Source organism: Meleagris gallopavo, chromosome 2 (assembly GCF_000146605.3).
Source record: "Meleagris gallopavo isolate NT-WF06-2002-E0010 breed Aviagen turkey brand Nicholas breeding stock chromosome 2, Turkey_5.1, whole genome shotgun sequence".
NCBI lineage: Eukaryota > Metazoa > Chordata > Aves > Galliformes > Phasianidae > Meleagris > Meleagris gallopavo.
Window position 1 is genome coordinate 12,292,684 of NC_015012.2, and position 19,473 is coordinate 12,312,156.

Here is a 19,473-nt window from a genome sequence, read left to right on the forward strand (position 1 = left end):
GAGCAGGTGGGAGGTTGGGGCGGAATTAGTTTCACAGTCCATAGCTATGACTCAGCTCCCCTCTGAGTCACTGCTTCTGTGTGAGGCTAAGTAGGAACTTCTGCTGATAAATAGTGTACTCGAGGGTTATGACGGAATGATTTTCAGGGAATTGCAGTGACTATTGTAGTCACAGCTTTTGAAAGACTTTATGACTTTGAGAGGCTGAAGCAATACTGGTGTTGTGCCCTGATTTATGTGTGTTATTACCCTGCTCCTGTGCCGATGGATCTGTGGGGGTGGAACGGGGCTGGAGGTGGTGGCAGGATGGGAGGCAGAGGGGCCGATTTGGTGAGATCATCCTGAGGAGCACACTTTTGAAGGGAAAGCTGCCCTCTCGCTCTCCTGATAGGACCAAAGCAGGAAATATTCAGGGAACATTTGGACGTTGTGCTGAGGGATGTGGTTTAGTGAGAACTATTATATAGGTGGATGGTTGGACTGGATGATCTTGTAGGTCTTTTCCAACCTTTGTGATTCTGTGAATATGGTGCGTTTGCTTCTGGCTTGAGATAAGGTACCTCCTCCTCTTCCCTCGGGGCTGTTTCTCACCCTTTTCCCCTCGCGTTTGGCTGCCCGGTGCCGTTTTGTCTGTCCTTAAATCCACCCGCCCAGAGCGCGGGCCGTCGCACCCCCTGGAAGCAGCCAGAACTTTCTGGAGCCAGCAGGGGGCAGCGCGGCACCCTCACAGAGCCCCACTGCCTGCAGCTCCTCTAAAATACCTCAGAGTGCGTTCATCTTGTGAGTCCTGCTTCGTTTGCTGTTGAAGAATGTGGAAAAAATGCTGATTTTAAAGAAACTTGCAAGGAGAAGAGCCAACGTTTGTAAATTGTTTGTGCAGAGGGCGCTTCGGGAAGTGTGTGTGCTGCTCTGAGATGGCGCCCAGGCAGCTGGGCTGGCTTAGGCAAGGCAACATAGGGCAAAGAGAACCCTAGCTTCACTGGTTTTGGAGGCTTCCCACACAAAAGTATGCTTGTTGGTGGCTGTTATTGAAGGCAGACATGGTACCTGTAGAGAAATGAGAACTGGAAATGTGGTTAGTGACTGAGGAGCTTCCTGAGCAAGAAGCTGGCTGGAAGGGAGAATTTCTCTGAGAAGGGGGAATCCTATGGGAACTGCTGGGTGTGGGGCTGTGGTTGCATTCTGTAGGGAAAACCCCCCACACCTACAAAGTTCTGGTTTAAGCACAGTTGGAAGATCCAAGAGCGTGCACGAGGCAGCAAGAGGATCAATTCCTGCCCTTCTGATAGCGCCTGAGTACTGCAACCCGTGATGCAACTCAAAAAAGTGAGTTTGTTTTCTCTGCATATTATTGTTTTCTGTCACGTTATTTCCATTTTATGCAGGTAAGCAATTATTGCCCTTGCAGCAAATAAAGGCAGGAGAAATTCTTTGCTTGGTTTTACATACCATGTCTCTGGCCTCCTGTTCTTCAGTTATGTTAGGACTCACACGAAAAAAGGAAAAATATTTTGAAATTGTACCTAAATTTAAGTGTTTACAATCCTGATCCCAGAAAGCATCTCCTGAAACTCTCCTTGTATTGCTCCAACATGATGAATTTCTGTGAGCAGTGTTACAGTTATTTCTTTCCTTTATATTTCGCCTAGACATGTTCGGTAAGCCAGGTATGGAGCTGTTTTATTGTGATACTTTGCTTGTAAGCATGAATTTGAGCAGAAAACTGGGTGTTTTTTTCAGTATCATGTAGAGGCAGTGAAGAAATGCTGGGTCTAGCCACTTAGATGTGCTAATGTTCTCCAGCTGGGAGCATTTCTAATTGAAAGTTGATCTCAGCCGAAACATGATTAATCAGGCAGTAGATAAGACAGAGAACAATGTCCCTGCTGCCTCCTTTCTTCGAAAATAAAGCAGTCTTATGTGTGTCAGCAATGAGAATTACATAATGCAAAATGCTAAGGAAGTGGAATAGTTAAGGTCTGTGTTGAGCAGTCCAACGCACTTCTTTATTGCTGTGGCCAGAACTTCCAAATAATATATTAGTATCTAAGGCAAAAGAGTGGAGAAATTAGCTTGGAGTTTTCAAAATGAAAATTGTTGCGTGAACTCTTCCTTTGAGTACTGAAATATTATATAATCAAGTAAAGAAAACTATGCATTTGATGTCATTTTAAATGTAAAATCTCTTCAAGGATTTCATGTATCAGCATTTAACAGAATAGCAACATTTTGAAAGGAAGATAAGTGAATGCATTTGTGTCCTGCTTTTAGGAGTTAATATCCGTGGCATCTATTTAATCAAAATGGCTGCTAAATGAAGAATCTTGTTTCTAAAGCTGCATGTAGAACAGCAGATGTCACTCCAGTCTTTCAGTATGTAGGCCAGAGAAGGATTTGTTCCTACACAAGAATAAATACGTGTAATATTACTATTTACAGTTAGTGTAGTGTATGTTAAGAAATAGCTATTATATATTACAGAATTTCTGAGGTTAGCCGTGAATAGCTGCTGTATGCATGTACTAGAGAAGCACTCGGTGTCTCGACTGTCTCCATTTGGATCTTTGTGTGTTGGCATGGTGTGGAAACAATTTATAAACTTATCTGGGCATTAAGGAGCAATACATACCTTTCTCTAATGTATCATTTGTGTTTGAAGGTAACGGTGTTGTCTGTTAACTGAGGAAAAATATGCAGTTGTATGGCCGAATTTGTTCGTATTTTGTAATCTATTTTGCTATGGGATACAAAGACACCAGAGTAGAAAGTGGAAAGCATTATACTTGTTTAAAAAATGCGGGATAAAGTCACACGGGAATATATCTATTAAATCTAGTTCCTGAATTGCTCTTAGATTTGAGGGGAGAGAAGAGGGGGACGTTTCCCAGTATTAAAATATATTTCCAGGAAAATAGATGTGGCATTGTTTTAAAATTTGAAATAATATAGCTACACATGATTGTGTTTTAAGAAAATTGTCCTTAATGATCCCATGTTGTTACAGAGGCAAAAGCTTAGTGACTGTAGATCTCTGTGGCATTACACAAAAGTGTAAATTTTTTGTGTGTGGACCGGTGAGTTCAATTCTCAATTATTAGTTTTTCTCCTGAGATTTGGATCTTAGTAATATCAAAAGTTCTCCTGTTTTAAAAGCTTTGTAAACTTATATTTACTGGAGAAGAGATAATATATATAGAATTTTATTTTTGTTACTAGTTTTTTATACTTTACATAATTGATTTTTCCCACCCACCTTTAAACTCTCATTTTTTGAATCTTAGTTGGGAAAGGGTGGGATGAAAAGGTCTCAGAAATCTTCTCGCTTTTCTGTTTTCCTTTTAAAATGAAACCTTAAGTATAACATTAAGTGATTTCATTAAAATAATAATAATAATGACTTCTGGATGTAAGACACTTTCTGGGGAAAAACTTAGCAGGTGCTTCTTTCTGGTTCTGTCAAGCAGTAGCTGATAATTTTGGACTTATCATGGTAGAATTGCATAATCTAGAGAGAAGTGTTTACGTGAAGTGGATGAAAAACGAGGCATAATGTTTGATCGAGCTTTGCTAGCAGTAGTTCTGCCTCTGAGGTAAAGCAGAGATGAGTTTACATTTTGCTGACAGACATTGTGCCTCAGGCTTTGTGTAGTGAAGGATGTTGCAGATTGTTAACTTTCTAACAAGTTAATATTAGCCTCTCTTGAGCAAGCCTATCAACTTCAGAAAAACAGCTTTTATTATTAGGAAATAGGAGTTTATTTGCCTCTTTATTTGCCTTGATGATTTGGTTGTACATAGAAGTTGTTGCAAGGTGCCAGGAAGGTAATATTAGAGGTTTCAAAGTGAAAATGCAAATCTGTTCTAGAAGTCATACATTTCTTTATCTGCTTTGAGACCTCATGATGAGGCTGCCTTCAATTCGTCACTGGCTTGCGGTTGCTCAAATTGCAAGTTTTTTTATTTATCTGTAGTTCTGTTTCCAGATGGAGAATATTTGTCTACCTGAATGATGACTAGACATGGTGAGTGGCAAACCCAGCAGTAATTGTAAGGCACAAAATCAATTCCACAGCTGTAATAAATATGATTTTAGAAACAGCCAAGAAATGTGGAGGAGCAAGTGGATTTGGAGCCACAGGCCAAAAGATTATTTCTGTACATGGAGGGGAAAAAATCACACAATTTTATCATAATTGTGTAGAATGGTTCCCCAAATAGAAAATTGGATTGGTATTTCCAGATAATAAAGACATAAAATAGCTTATACAGCAAATGCACTATGGTCTTTAGTGTGCACTTAGTGGAAACAAAACCTTGACAGAAAATCGCTACATTGAATATCTAATATAGTGAGTTTCAACTTTATTTATTAAAGATCAAACTACATACAGTGTACTTGTCACTTGCATTCGACAATGTTTAATAGAGAATGCGTAAATTCCATTCAAATACGTGCTTAGAGCACGTTAGAGGAAAAAAGAGGAAAAAATAATTTGTCCTACCCAGAAATCTGACTACCAGTAGAAGTCCGGCTGAATACGGTGTTTACCTTTGTGTAAGAAGAATCAATGAGATAGGAACTTTCTTCTGTAAGGGGATATTCAGAAGCTGAAACTGTCCTTCAAGCTCTTCCGGTAGGATCCTTAGAAGCAGTGTGATAGTAAATTGAGTTTAGGAAATTATCTTAACAGAATGTTTTTGGTGTGATGAATTTGAAGACAGTGATAATTCTGTGTGGTTCTGACTAAATAGTCGGAGTCTGTGTTCTCTGTGTAGAACTCGATGGGGAACTTGGAGGTTTTGTGTGAGGGGTGGTTGTCTACCAAAGGGATTCCACTTCAGCCAGAAGATATGTGCATGAGCTGCTGTGTTCCCAGAGCTCTCATGTACTCTCACTGGTTTCTCTTGGCCTTGAAGAATGCGATGGGAGGATATTATCATAGTGCTTTGGAGTCAGTTTAGCTTGCAACAACTGGAGTTGCTGAGATTCTGGCCTTTTGCAATTCAAAAACACTGGCATGTTAACATTTGTCAAAAAGTGGTTTGTTTTTGTTTTTTTTTCTTTTTAAATGGGAGAAGTTACAGTGACTTCTATGGTAAGGAAATCTGGAAAACTGCTTTTATTCCTTTTCTTAAAAAAAAAAGCAAAACAAAACAAACAACAACAACAAAAAACCAGATCAGTAAAGGAGGACTTTTATCTGTTCTTTGTCCTGAGAGTGTGGAAAAGTCTGTCACAGAGAATTTGATCTGTGGCTTGACTCATTTTGAGTACAGAAGGCAGAAAGCAAAATACAGACAAAAAAGATGATCCCTGTCCTTAAAAGCTGTGACTGAGGATGAAACAAAGTAAGCATTGTCTCAGATGAGATAAAAATCCATATTGACAATTATCTTTGTTCTATATAGGGGCCTGTAAGTGTCTGGGGAAGAATGGCAAGAATTTTGCTGCTGTTCTGTTAGCTTCTAGCAATCAGCAATATAAGGACTTTTGGGGCAGGCTGCCAGTTTTAATAGACAATGTTAGAGCTATTTCCCAGTTATGCCTAAAAGTGTGTTTCTTTAGGTATGGCCTTATTTTTGTTCTCTTAAAAAATATATGTATAAAGGGATAAAACAAGCAGGAGCTCAAATGAGGTATCAGTTTTGCCAGTGAGCACATCTAGGGCTGAGACTTGTGCTGGTTCTAAGATTGGTACCCAAAAAATCATGATGAAAATACTTAAATGACATTCATTTTATTTAAAAACAAGAAAATCTTGTCAGCGCTTGAAGTAAAGGGTAGAATGAGGCTTATTTTGTTAGATAATCATTAGGACAGAGCAAGGGTAGAAAAATGCAGCTTCTGGATAAATTGGAAGATGAAGCCCAACATAAGATACTGTAGATCACACCTTGTGTGGGAAGAAGTGGTCCTTTGTCTCATGAGTCCCAAACTCAGATTTTGTCTACAGAGGGTCCAGGGTTTTCTGTTTTCTATCCACATCTTTATGAATTAAAGAACAGGAGGTTGTTTGATCTGGACACGTGGGATTTTTCTGTTCAATACCACAGTTGGAGAACTATGTATGAAGTTAATACTGAAGTTTACTTGGCATTACAGGTTGAAACCTCTAAGATACCCTGCTCTTCTAGGGGACAAGTTCTGGCAAATTATTAGACGAGGGAAACAACTGCAAAAGAGAAAATCTGTGTGTTTTGCTGAATTGGTCTGGCATAACTATACAAAGATAAGACTATCCTCTGCTTTTGCAAATTTTCTTCCCTCTTCTGTTCATAGACTTTAACACTTTTGTCAGCTGCAGATGGGCAATAAGTGAAGGATAGAGAAAATGGCAAGAGTCCAATCCTTCCAAGACCAATCCAGTTTTAGAAAAAATGAAGAAACCAAATGAAGATTTGGTTGCTATGATAAGGCTGTCATCAATTAGTCTGGCTTGCTGCACTGCTTTCATGGGACTGAGCTCAGGCTGCTTTATTGAGGCAGACAAACCCTACTCCCAGTCCTTTGGTCTGATTTGCATAAAATGATTGTGAAATTTGGAATGACGGTGGAGTGGGGTTGCAAATGTGCAGCTTTTGGTACTGGGCATAGCATTAGAGCAGCTCAGTCCTCAGGAGTAATCCTCATGCACCCTCAGTATCTCAGTGAAACTGTGCAGCATTGCTTATATTGACTCACAAAACTGGAAATTAAAATTCCTGACATCCATGGCAAATCTTTTAAAGAACAAAATGTTGAACTTGGACTCCAGTTCTAGCTTATGACTAGGAATAATAAGAGCAAAGATTTACAACCCCCTAGCAGTCTGGTCTGCCTGTGTTCTTTCATTGCTGAACTGGAACATTTTAACCCTCTGCTTTTTAATATGAATCAGTGGCAACTGACACTGAAACAGATAAAATGAGAATTTCAGCAGCTAATTTGTAGATGCTTTGGTTCAGGTCAATCAGCTGGGGATGCTAACATTGGCCTCTACACCAGGTCTGCTCACCAGACCGGTACCTGTAGGCCACTGCCCATGCCAGCAGTCAGTTGTCCTTTCTCTTTTCCATTATCTCCTGTGGGATACACAGTGGTTTGGGCTTTCTGTTTCGCTGGTGGTTGGGTTTTTTGTTTGTGTAAATGAATGGATCATATTAGAGGAGAATAGCCTCCACACTGGAAGTAACACTGGGGAACATGACGTGGTGACCAAAGATTGTTCTTATAAAAAGGAACTAGAACCAACAGCAATGGGAAAAGTTTAAAGTCAGTTTTAAGCCAAAAGTAATTGTGCTTTGTAATGATCTGCACTGATACGCAGCCATTAGCTATCTGTGTGGTATACAGTTCTTTAAGGATGAGCTAGTCTGGGTAAAGAAAGATAAAAACTGGATTTTAATTTATTTATTTATGCATTTACTATTTACTTTACTATTTACTTTTACTGTTTATTTAGACCGATGTTTATAAGCATTTTCTGAATAAACACTTGTGTTTAGAAGGGACTGTTGATGCTGTGTGTTTTCACAAATCTAGTATCAAACAATTTCTGGTGGGTGAAAAGCACTTTACAAAATACCTTCATTTTTTTCTTGTTTTCTCTTTATAGTGGGTAGAAGCAAAGTAAGATATCATATATAGTATATCTGGATGCTGCTACCTTTCTAGAAAACATCTCTTTGCTATGTTTTTTTAAAGTAGAAAAGGTAGAGGTCAAGATAGGTTTGAATTGCCCACTTTACCAGTGTGTCCAAGATGAATGCTAATCGCACTTTCCCAAACGACTGTGATGTGAATTCCTGTTTTTTCCCCTAAATCAATCTAGTCTGTAGCTTTGCGATGCTGGGCACTACTTCTGTCTCTGGAATAGAATAGTTCAAGTTGGACGGGAAATATGTAGGTTGCTCCAAAAGTAATGCCTACTATTTATTTCCATGGAAACTACAACAGATAGTGTTGCCGCTGAGCAGCATCTCACTACATGGCATCACGGTGGCTCAAGCAAATCCTTCTCATATAACCCATAACTTGTCCTGCTTTTTAAATTGATCCTTTAATTCTTGAAAAAAGTCTGGGGTTACTTCAGTAGGTACTTTTTACTGTGGTACAATGTGTAAGTTTGTATATTTATGTCAAAGCAAATAGGTGGTTCTGAGCTGTAAGCCCTATTAAGATATCTCACAAATTATCCTGACCTCCTGTATTTCATAGGTAGATTGACACTGTGATTCTGTAGTCACCGGCAATGCCCCAAAGGACAGGAGCTCCAAAGGGTGCCAAGCATTTTTTTTCTAAAGGAAAGCCAGCATTCAGATTTTTGTCCTAATCACTTACAAGCTGTTTACAGTGAAAACCAGCAATCATCACTGAAAATTGTCATCTTGTGGTAAGTTTGTGGGTTTGTGACTCCTTCTCATCCACTCTGTGCTTCTGTGACTCAACAGCCCTTCTGTGGCTATTGCTTGTGTTTTGGCAGTTCCCATCTAGGCAGTTTGTTTGACTTTCATGCAGGGTACTCAATGTGAGCTCTGAGTGGAGGGGAGCTGAGGAAACTCTGCACAGGCTACTGCTTGTCTTGAGCTGCCTATGCTGGGAGGTGTTGCCTGATAAGTGCTTAGGTTAGCACAGCCTTAAAGTAACAGGAGAACTAAGCAGCAGTTAGATTTGGCACTGCTTTCTGCTACTCTTGGTCTATGTTTACTCAGGCTTTCTTATGTATTCCCAGCCTCATTGCTTGCTGACAAGCTTTTTCTCAGTTCTTATAGCTAGCTGGCCAAGACAAGAGAGAATTTTCTCTGGAAAAAAATAAGCATTTCTACACTCTACTTTCTTGCATGCTTTCTCTTACTCACTTCTGATTTGCCAGTGGTCCCATGGTGTCCCATCTCTGTAGCTTATTCAGCGCTTAAGTGTTTTCTGTACCAATGTTGCATTAGCAGAATTTATTGGCACAAAAGGAAAAATGACTTCATGTTTTACATGCATATCTCATTCCACCTGCTTGGTAATTGAATATGGGAATTTTGAAGGCAGAATTGATAGAGGCCAACTATTCAGCCAGCTTTCAGAATTTGATGCTATAAAACATAATCTGGTTGATAAAAGAAAGCATTCTCAGTAATGAAGTGTTTTCTGTTACTGAAGAATTCTTGTCATGAAAATACAGCAGTTTCGCACAGAGAGAAGAAAAAAGTAAAATAAATTATCAGAACCTTTTTGTTTTAGTATTGCAGAGCAAATTGATGTTTAATGCGACGGCAAATGTAGATAAAATGATCATTAACTAAACTTGTTTCACTGCAGGAACTTGATTGAATCCATTTGAGAGTAGTGCTTTGTGATAGCTCTCCTTTTCAGTTGGTGTTTTAAGTTAAAATAGAATGAAACGTGTCTCAATCACCCAAGGATATGATGAAAATAGGATGACTGCAGGGGTTTTTGAGGGAAAGAACCGGTACTCTGCAGTTTCAGGGTAATCTGAGATGCCTTTGAAAGGGGTTCATTAAATTAAAGGTTACTCAATAAGGTTGATTGTTACATGGCTGCCTTAAGTTAATGTATTGAAGTTAGAAGGGTTTTACAAAAAGATATTTCGTAGATATATACAAAATTAATAGAAAATCTTGGCATTATTCTGTTTAGAAGTCAAGTGAGACATTTGTGGGGAAATGAATTATACAGGAATAGAAGGAATAGAGATTTCAGTGGAACTGTCATAGTTTGGCAGTTCACGGGACTACTTGATGTGCATAGTCCAGAGATTTTCTTCTGGCTGCTATACATAGAGACCCCAACATTTCTTGATTCTTGTGCCTGGGAATACAAACTCACAGATAATCACAGGATTTCTGACAGGTTATTTGCTGGAGAAAAGTTGTTGAGTTGTCCAGAATGTTTATGCTAAAACTGGTTACCTGTGTCACTTTGGCTCTGTATCCAAATAAATCTAAGCTTTTTAGATAATAGAAACATTTTTCAGTGTATTTAAGAAAATATTTTTAGCATGGGGATGTGAACAGTTAACACTAAAGAAATTGTAAAAACTTTGAACTGTACATTGTATGTAACCTCGGGGTCTATTATAAGATGATACACAGAAATGAAGACAACTTTACTGAAAAGCAAAGAGCCTTTACGCTAATGTTGTGTGTGATTTATTGGTATAACCACAGCAGATGCTGGAGAACAAGACCGTCCCCAGATATTCTCAGCTAGATGCTGTAATGCCCCTGGTAGGGACATCATCTTTGCTGCCTGATATCCAGGTTACAATCCTTTGGTGGCATCGTGCCTTTTCTACTAGTACAATAAAGAAAAGCATAAACAATTTTTTTCCAAAGTATTCCTCTTTGTCAGTGACTTTGTGAATTTAGGCGCATATTTTAAAATCTTCGTTTCCTCTCTAAAGCAACAATACTGTTTTTTCTATATTTTCTTACTTCAATAGTTCCTATATCGAGTCCAAAGTCAGTGTCCTTTTACTTCTTGCATTATTCTCACTTTGTGAAAGTCATTCAGCAGTACAGAAGGCCTAAAAAAAACCTCGTAGAGCATTCTGAAGCTCTGATTCACTTCATCTCAGTAGTGGATTGACTATTATTAATCTGAGCTTTGTTCTGATCTCGATGTCCCTTGATCTTTTTAGGGAACTGCTTCAAATGACATATAGCCTTTCTGGATTCTCAGATGCCTATGGTGCGTGTGTATTGTTGCTCCTAGGAAGGCCTCTGCTGAATTGTCATAGTGGCAAATGCGGCAGAAGGTTGCTGGAAGAGTCTGATGGAATGACAGATGACGTGCAGGTGACTTTCATTGGATACATAGCGACCTTTAAGACAGTAAACAACTTTTCACGACTGCGCCTGTATAAAGTGGACTAGCAGAGGATCTCTGGACATGAGACTATCCTGAGATTTGGGATGGAGACCGAATGCTGAGCCTCTGAAGTTTATATCAGGAAATATGAGGATTTTTTGGGTTTGGATGAGAAATTGAACTTACGCTGAGAAACCAAGTAACTTTCTTTAAGAAAGCTCCCTTTTGTGGTCAAACAAAAAAAAAACCTGCAGTTGCCGAACTGATCAGAACAGCCTGGTTGCTTAGGAGCAATGTGGATAGCAGCAAGTGGTGAACAGCCAAAGGAGTCTCAAAGAATTGATTCAGATTCTTTGAGTAAAGAGGGTTCTCTCTGTTTTAATGGCACTGCTTCTCCAGACCTGTTTCATCTTAAAGTAGTTCTGTCAGCTCACAGTGTCACTCAACTGCTTTCCTGAGAAATCATCTACTTGCAGCAGCCTTCCCAATTCTTGCTTTTATGTTTCTGTTCATGTGTACATACTACATGTTTAGTTTTTTGTTGTTGCTGGGCTTTTTGGTTGTTTTTTTTGTTTAGAGCTCTTGTTGAGAGAGGGGGCCACCATGAAATGTTAACAATCTCAAGTATAAATTATCTCCACAAAAATCATATTAGTATTTTTTAATTTACTCAAAAATGACAATTTTTGGCACATCTGGACTTGTGAAGAAGGCCTAGCTTTTCCTCATGCATGTGCTTGCTCAGCTAGTACAGATCTAGTGAGTTACTGTGTATACAACAGAACAAACGCACGCATCATACAGCCAGAAACCTGTCTCAAATAGCTGGTTTGGGGATAAACTGTAACCTAAATTTCAAAGTATTCATACATTCGTGCCCATTTACTGATAGTGAATGTTCTCTGGGGCTTTAGAGCTTGCGTAAACAACCTCTAAAACAGTTCCACCCTTAGGCTGCAGGAGTTTTACTGTCTGGTTAATTCTTTGTAAATCATGATGCTTGTGACCATTCGTTTTGTCTAGGAATACCAGAATACTTCTTTACTGCAGTGTTAAATAATCAGGGTGATTTATTTTGGCAGACAAATTTTTAACTCTTGAGATTTGTCTTGAAGCAGTAGATGTAGACATACTTGCTCTTTATGCAAAAAAAATTCTGTGAGCTTGGCTTCTTCCTACAGTAATAAACACTTAGAGTCCCTGCTTTCATTATTAAAAAAAAAAAAAATACCATCTGCAGAGAGAAGCTTGAAAATATGAGTCTGAGAGTTTCCAATCTGACAGACTAGCTACAAAGATAATCTTTTGGTCTACCTTTTTCTGAAGGATGTGTAGGGATGGGGAGGACTTAAAGGTTTGACATGGCTAATATGGGTTATAAAAATGGGCTACTGTATGTAGTACAGGACTCCAGCAGAAAGTCATGATGAGTCAGGTTGCCTCATACAGGCATTTTGTCCCAGACATACATAAGGGTAGTGTTTCCTTTTCCCACTGATGTGCGTAGCGGGGCACACTTTCCTGTAGCACGGCTGTTCATTTCTGTTAGCCTCTATAGCTGCTGTGTGGGGTTTTCTTCTTCCCACATCTCTTGCTTTCCCCAGGTCTCACTTTCTGACTTTCCTGCACCCATCCCAGCTTGAGGACTGACCAAGCAACCTTTCTCCTTTCCTGTGGGCAGTGAGCACTGTTTTTCCTGGAAGGGTGAGCCATAGGAAGCCTCAGCACAGTCTGTTCTCCTCTGCTGTAGTGTTATGTAAGTAATGTACTCCTGAGACCTCTGCCATCTCGGCAGTGAGAGGACTAGCTGACTGATATGCAGCCAAAGCATTAATTGAGAGGTACAAGGGTAGCAAGAACCCTGCTGTTTTGGAGAGGTTGACAAATTCTCTTGTTATGTTGATGCTATCAGATAAGATCTTCATTTTTGTCAGGGTCTCATCAAGTAATAGCTGCATGGTAATTTATCTGGCAGTTTAAGAAGTAGATTGTCTCATAGTCTTTCACTTCTTCTTCTGGGCATGAGGAGATTAAAAATTGAAAAATGAAGTAGGAAAACAGCCAAATCTCAACTGTCCTCTATCAGTCCTTACTGCTTTTCTTCATCATCTGTGTAGAAAGGGGAGAAATCAAAACACAGGATGGGTACTAAATCCTGCAATGATTTTCATTTCCTTCTTGTTGTTGTTGTTGTTGTTGTGTTGTTGTTTTTTTTAATTTCTTTTGAGGGAGAAGTTGCTCATTGTTGAAAGCATAAATGGGTCATGTAGCTGCTGCATCTTAAAAATAAAATCATTGGCAGGCTTCCCTGCCTGCAATGTACTGTGCTGAATTTCAATGAAAATCCCCCAAATGTACAGATCTCACAGGCAGCTCAGAATGCTGCAATATAAAATGCTGCAGCATACATTTCTGGGCAACTTCTGTGCCATTACATTTGCTCGTTCATAAATCTTTTCTCAATCAAAGTACTATTATTTTTTTCAGACTAATATCTAGATTCTGAATTGAGCAGCATTAATAATACTCTCTATTTCCTCTTCCATGTCCATAGTGAGTACGCCTGTTACTTTGAAAATATGAAATGCATTCTTGTGAAAACAGGCACTTTTAAAGGAAAAAATAAAAAATAAAAAATCCAGAACCTGTGGTATTGAAGGAGGGGAAAGAATCCTTTAAGAAGTTTATTTACTTATATTAACAGATAGATATAAGGATTTTGTCTTGCTCAAACTATTGGGTGTTCTTTTTTCTGTTTGACTTACCTTTTTTTTTTGCTTGTTTTCTTGGTTTTAGTGCTCCACATGTACTAAACCTATCACAGATGTGAGACAGCAGCACAGGGTTATTGCTGTTTAAGCAGCCTACTTAGGACATAAAATACTGTCTCATGCTGCTAGTTAGCCAGTAGCTCATTTCTTCCACGTTACACTACAGTTGTAGTACTGTGCTTGATTATGTGTGTAAACATATTGCAAAGTACACGTGATGAAGTCTAAATCAGCTGGGATGGATGAGCTTCTAGAGCCTCTCTTGGATTCTCCACTGATGTCTCTCATCAGCATAAAGAACAGACTGAACAAAGCAAGCACCAAGTCTTTTTATTCCTCCTTTCTTCCCACCAGCCTGAACTATTTTAGCAAAGTGATCCAGATGACTAGCAGTAGTAGCAAATTGTATATGAAGGAATAGAAGAATGATGTGTGTGTATGGCTGGCACTGGAGTTTGAATATCTCATCTAGTGGCTGAGTCTAAATGCTGAAAGAGCAGGAAGAGCAATGATTCTAGTGTGAGCCGCAGGTCTGTTTCCTAGTGGAGGGTCTGCGTTCCTTTTTTCCGGTGCATCTTTCTCCAAAAGGGCCTGAATCATTTTAGTACAATTCCCTAGAACCCTGAGACTGATACCTGGGATGCACACAACAGGATCTCTCCTTTCCTGCTGCTGGACGGTGCAGCAATATTATGAAAGGTGAAATGGGCATCTGACTCCTCTCCACTGACAACATATGCATTAAGATATTTTCATTCTGCATCTCAACCTGGGCACAGCCAGTGGCAGACCTAATGTGCAGGCTTTAGAGAAACTGGTAGCTGTGGTTTGGCAAGGTCTTTGAGCAGCTGCTCAGTAATGGAAACCTTGGTGTGATTCCTAGAAAAGCTGTCAGTAGAGGGGAAGGGCTTTTCTCTGAATGAATGCTTGAATCGCATGATTTTACCTTCCTTGACTGCACAGAGTATCCTTTGCTAGATTATCTAGTAAATGTAGAGAAATTATTCCTCTTTTTTTTTTTTGTCAGTTTGCACTTACTTGTGTGAAGTTTGCCTATGGTAAGAAGCATCTGTTATAACTGAACTCAAGGAGTCCTGTTCTCCAAATACTACGTTTTCCATATGTAATTTCTAAAGGGTTTGTTGACCACATTTCAGTCTAAATTAATCTAATCTCTGTTTGTTTTGAAAACATTCACCATCCTGTCTTTCCTATTTCCTAGTGCTTAATTCTCCCATGTTTGTTCTTGCTGGCTGATGAATGTCCCTGTACTGGTTGTTTAATTAGCACTTGGGTTCATTTAAGTTGATAAAAGATCTAACTCTGAAGGGGAGCATGTTATCAAAATGCATAGACTAATCTTATTGGGTGAAAGCATTTTTGTTTAATAAAAAAGATTAGACTGCATCCTTATTATCTTTTCAAGAGTGGTTACAGCTGATTGCCGTTCCTGGAGGCTTATACGGTGTTTCCTGAGTCATTTAACTCTGAACAGAGAATCAAAGGAAAATAGTTTCCCCTAAACGTGGAGTGTCTTGCTCCCCATGCTGAAATCACCGTGCTGTGTTGTTCTCAGACGTCAGTGCAATATGCAGTGTGATGCAGTGCATGCTGGGATGTATACAAAATCCCCTTTTCCCCCTCCTCCTAACTGAATCCACTGTTTTATTTCTAACTGCCTGCAGCTGAAGTCATGTGGTAGTACATCTGCTTTACATGAACAGGACTGCTTTACATAATTCATTATGTGCAAATACAATGTCAGATGCTAATCCGGGCTAATCCAGCACTTCCCCAAAGAGCTACATTAACAAATCTTGCTTCAACATTTTCAGCTCAGCCCTTAATGGCCAGCAGCCACCGGATGGCACGCGGTGCTCAGTGCTTGGAGAAGGCTGAACAAGGGTGCCCCAGTTTCAAACCATCTCTCATGTTCAAAGCCCTTCAGGACAGGGCTGCAGCACAAGCCTCATGATGTGCTGCTGTACTTTCTCCTCAGCCTCCTGTCCTTGGAGAATACAGAGACACAAGCAGATGCAGAGCCAGCACTGGAAACAAGGAGCTGATGTGCCAGGGCTGGCAGAGCAGCTAGCCTGCATCAGTGACTTACAACAAGTACTGGTGAGCGCATCTCTGAGGGTGTGCAGCGTGTCCTTGCATCTCTGTGTTGCCAAGCCTGTTGCTTCTCCAGAGATCCCTTTCATTTCCCTGGGGGTGAGCTGAAGATCACTTCTTCATTGAAAATAATGGTACTCGGTGCTACTTTCTCATTTAATTTAATCATTAGTCCTTATTTCTCACTAAACTTTTATTTCCTACCTACATACTTACATGACCCGCTTTACTGGCAAAGTCTGTTATCTTCACACTACCTGAAAAGAAAAATGAAGCTTTTGCCTTTCAGTTTTTTATTTTTGGCAAATGTAAACATTTAGGTCTGATTTATTTATTTTTTTTCCTGAGACTGTTGTCTCCTGAGACCTAGAGTACAGTCTAGCATAGGGCAGTGCTGTGGCTCTGGATGTGCATGTTGGAAGGGATGCACAGGCTGCGTTTCCAGAGTGTGCCTGATGGAAAGAAGGCATGTGACAATTCCCTGACTTGCCCAAATCAATCTATTTCTGAATGCAAAGACAGCCAGCACCCTACGCTACCTGCTGTCTGGACCAACTCCAGGCTGATGCGTTTTTGACTGATAACTGACCTACAGCCACAGAGATTTCTTGGAGGCATCCCCTGACCCAAGTCCCTCAGAGCAAAACTAGATTGAATGGCAGTATTTTCTCAGTGTTTTCTTTCTTCTTGCATTCACATGGTTGTGATATGCTGGAGTGTGCTGGAGTTAACATCAGAACCTCCCCCAGTAGCCACACTGTGTGTGCTGCGTTGTGAACTCTCGCTTGTCGAGTCATGCTGATTTTAGCTGGGCTGCTTGTGGCTGGAAGGGAGAAATGTCCTGTCCTTTTCTGAAGCACTTGTTTAAAAAAAAACAAAACAAAAAAAACCACACACACATAAAAAAAAAACCACCACAAAAGCAACAAACAACCCAACCCACAAGCAGTGGAAGCATGACTTCATCTCAGTTTCCTCCATGCTGTGCTGGGCAGAAGAGCAGGTAAGCCATTTGCAGATGAAAAAATACACTTCTAGTAGTTCTCCCTGTGGAAAGAAATTGTTTCGCAGAGGAATGATTTAAGCAGCTGCAGTTTGTCTTGACAGCATATTTTCTTTACTGTTGGAGTGCAAAATAACCTTTTTTTCCAAAGTTATTCTCAGCTTTAAATTCAGATACTGCAGAATGTGCCTTTGCAGGTGTCGGGCATTTCTTGAAAGAGACAGAGGTAGTTGAAAAACAAAGGGATGCTTTGACAAAAAAAATGTCTTTTTCTGCCAAATAATATTTCAATTTAAAAGGGGAAATGTAAGTGTAGTTCACCAAGAAAGGGAAATAAAAATTGAAGGTAAAAAAAATTAAAAAGGAAAAATATGATTTATCCATGAATTCTGCCATTTTGTTCTGTGGAAGCTGCTGTTCAGATCTTTTGTGCATTTTCAAGTTTTATTTGTTTTTACTCCCCATGCCCTCCCAGGATAAGCTTCCTTGTCCCACTGTATATTAACACTACACGATATCACACATCAGTACTGAAGTCCAGTTCAGAAAAGACAACAAGAACCTGAGGTGGTGCTTTCAAGTTTTAATTCGCTAAACTCTGTTTCAGTTTGTCTAAACAACATGGTGGTTTTTAGGTCAAAAATGGAAGTTCTTCATTGGGAAACAGTGCTACAGGGGCAAAACAATTGCTCAAAAGACTTAAGTTCTTTAGTGTAAAAATAGATTTCATTCTGTAAGTGATAGGCCAAACCCAAGGAATATGGTCGACCCCAGACACTTGGGGTTTGAAGTGTTAATTCTTCTAAGCATTCCATTCAAACTGAAGTTCTGTCAGCCACTCGTTGTGAAAGGACAGGCAGTGTTGTTGAGAGAGCTTTCTCTCCTGCTTGCTTTCTGCTTTATTTCTTGTCTCAGTTATTAACATTTTTTGTTTGCGTGGCTCACTGGCAGCAAGTCAGTGTCTTTGTGTATAACGCAGTCATTTCCCTGTGAATCACTGACTTCAGAAACTGATTGTATCACAGCATTGTATGCTATATAAAATTGATTTTTAGTCCTAGAGAGTATTCATGGAATTGTGTCTGTACTTCTGAGTATTTTTTTTTTTTTTTAGAAGATGCTACACGAGTTACAAAACTGCTATGGGCCTGCAACTTTTTATTTTTCATGTTAATTTTCATCGCCTGTGTTACTTCATTGGCTGAAGTCTGTCCCCTGTGTCCTAGTTAGTTCCCATTAAAATAAAATAAGATTCAGGAATCCAGCTTCAGCCTCAACATTGAAACTTTGCTTTGTTGGTTCAGGGTTGAATACTTAGCTAGAAGCCACTGTCAGAAGACTAGAAATAAAGCAGAATAAATGTTCAGCTTAGCTATCTGTTGGATTTCACTGAAACCATAATATCTTGAGCTCTGTCACCCACTTCTTACGCTTTTGTCCCCTTTCAGAAGATTTTTCTGTATTTCGGAGACTTTCCAAAAATTATTTTGAGTATTTTAAAGTATTTTCTACCTTTCGTGGTTTTCAAAGCTTCAGGAGTTTGCATGAAGCAAGAAACTGTTAAGCTGAGCATTTCCAGGCAATACAGAACATGGTCTGACAAGATGTAAAGTACAGCTTAAAGATTCAGTGGTGGCTGCAGCCCCTTCATCATTGCACAGATTTTCCTTAATGTTTTACAGGACTGGAACTTTTGAATGGCTAATTTATGCTTAGGTATTTTATAGTTAAGATTTGGGGGGTGAAAATCAAAGCTGGTGCATAGCAATGGTTAAAGTAATACATCCAAAGAACTATTTAACTTCAATTCTCATCAGCCATTCTCACTTTTAAAACTTACAGAAACATGTTGGATGTTTCTGCACTGAATAGTAGGTGGATTTTGACTGGCACGAAATGACTTACACCATTGCAGAGTTTGCAGATAGCCGAGGAGAAATGCATTCACTCAGACTTCAGCACTGTCCACACATTTACCAGCCAGAATCAACGAAGATGAGCCCGTGTCGGTAAAGACGTTGGAGAGAAAAGAAGATAGCCCTGAGCCACTTTGGTTTCTCCCTGTGGTGTACAGATGCTAGCTTGTACCAAGCCACCTGTAATTTCCTTTCTGTAACTACACTGTGGACTTTCTTGTCTGCTTTGACTGTAAACTTGCTGGGCAGCAGTGGGCTGTCCCTGCACATATCAAAGGGATGCTGACCTAAGTGAGAGCCTGGAGGTGCTGCTGTGACACAAATGCTGTTGGCGTATGGGATTTGATGGGCAAGGAGAACATCTGGCTGGCACCTAATGCATAACAAACCAGGCTCTTTCCTGCAGTGCATTGCTACTGTCTTCAGTTGAATTAAGGTTGTTTATTCCAGTTCTTCAGATTGCTTTTAAATAGAAGTATTTTAGAGGGAATTGTAAGCAAATATTTAAATTAAACTACCATGAAACTTTGATAATTTTTCTTCCTTTGCTAGATTGCTTTTCTTGACTTCTGCAACTAAGCATTAACAAAAACTATTCTAGAGTAATTTCATAATACAGTAGCATATATAATGATCCATGTGAGACCCTTCCAACTCGAGATGTTCTGTGATTACATACATGAAATGTAATTTGCAAAATGGTGGAACTATAACAAAAAGCAGTCAGCTCATGCAGGCTAACAGTAACAGATCATTGTGTGCTGCTCCTGGTTAGGTTGACTCTACTGGAGTTAAGTAAGCAACTTCTGGATGAAAGCTGCTTTCTTATTCAGCACTTCAGCTGTGTATTTAATTTCAGTTTAGACT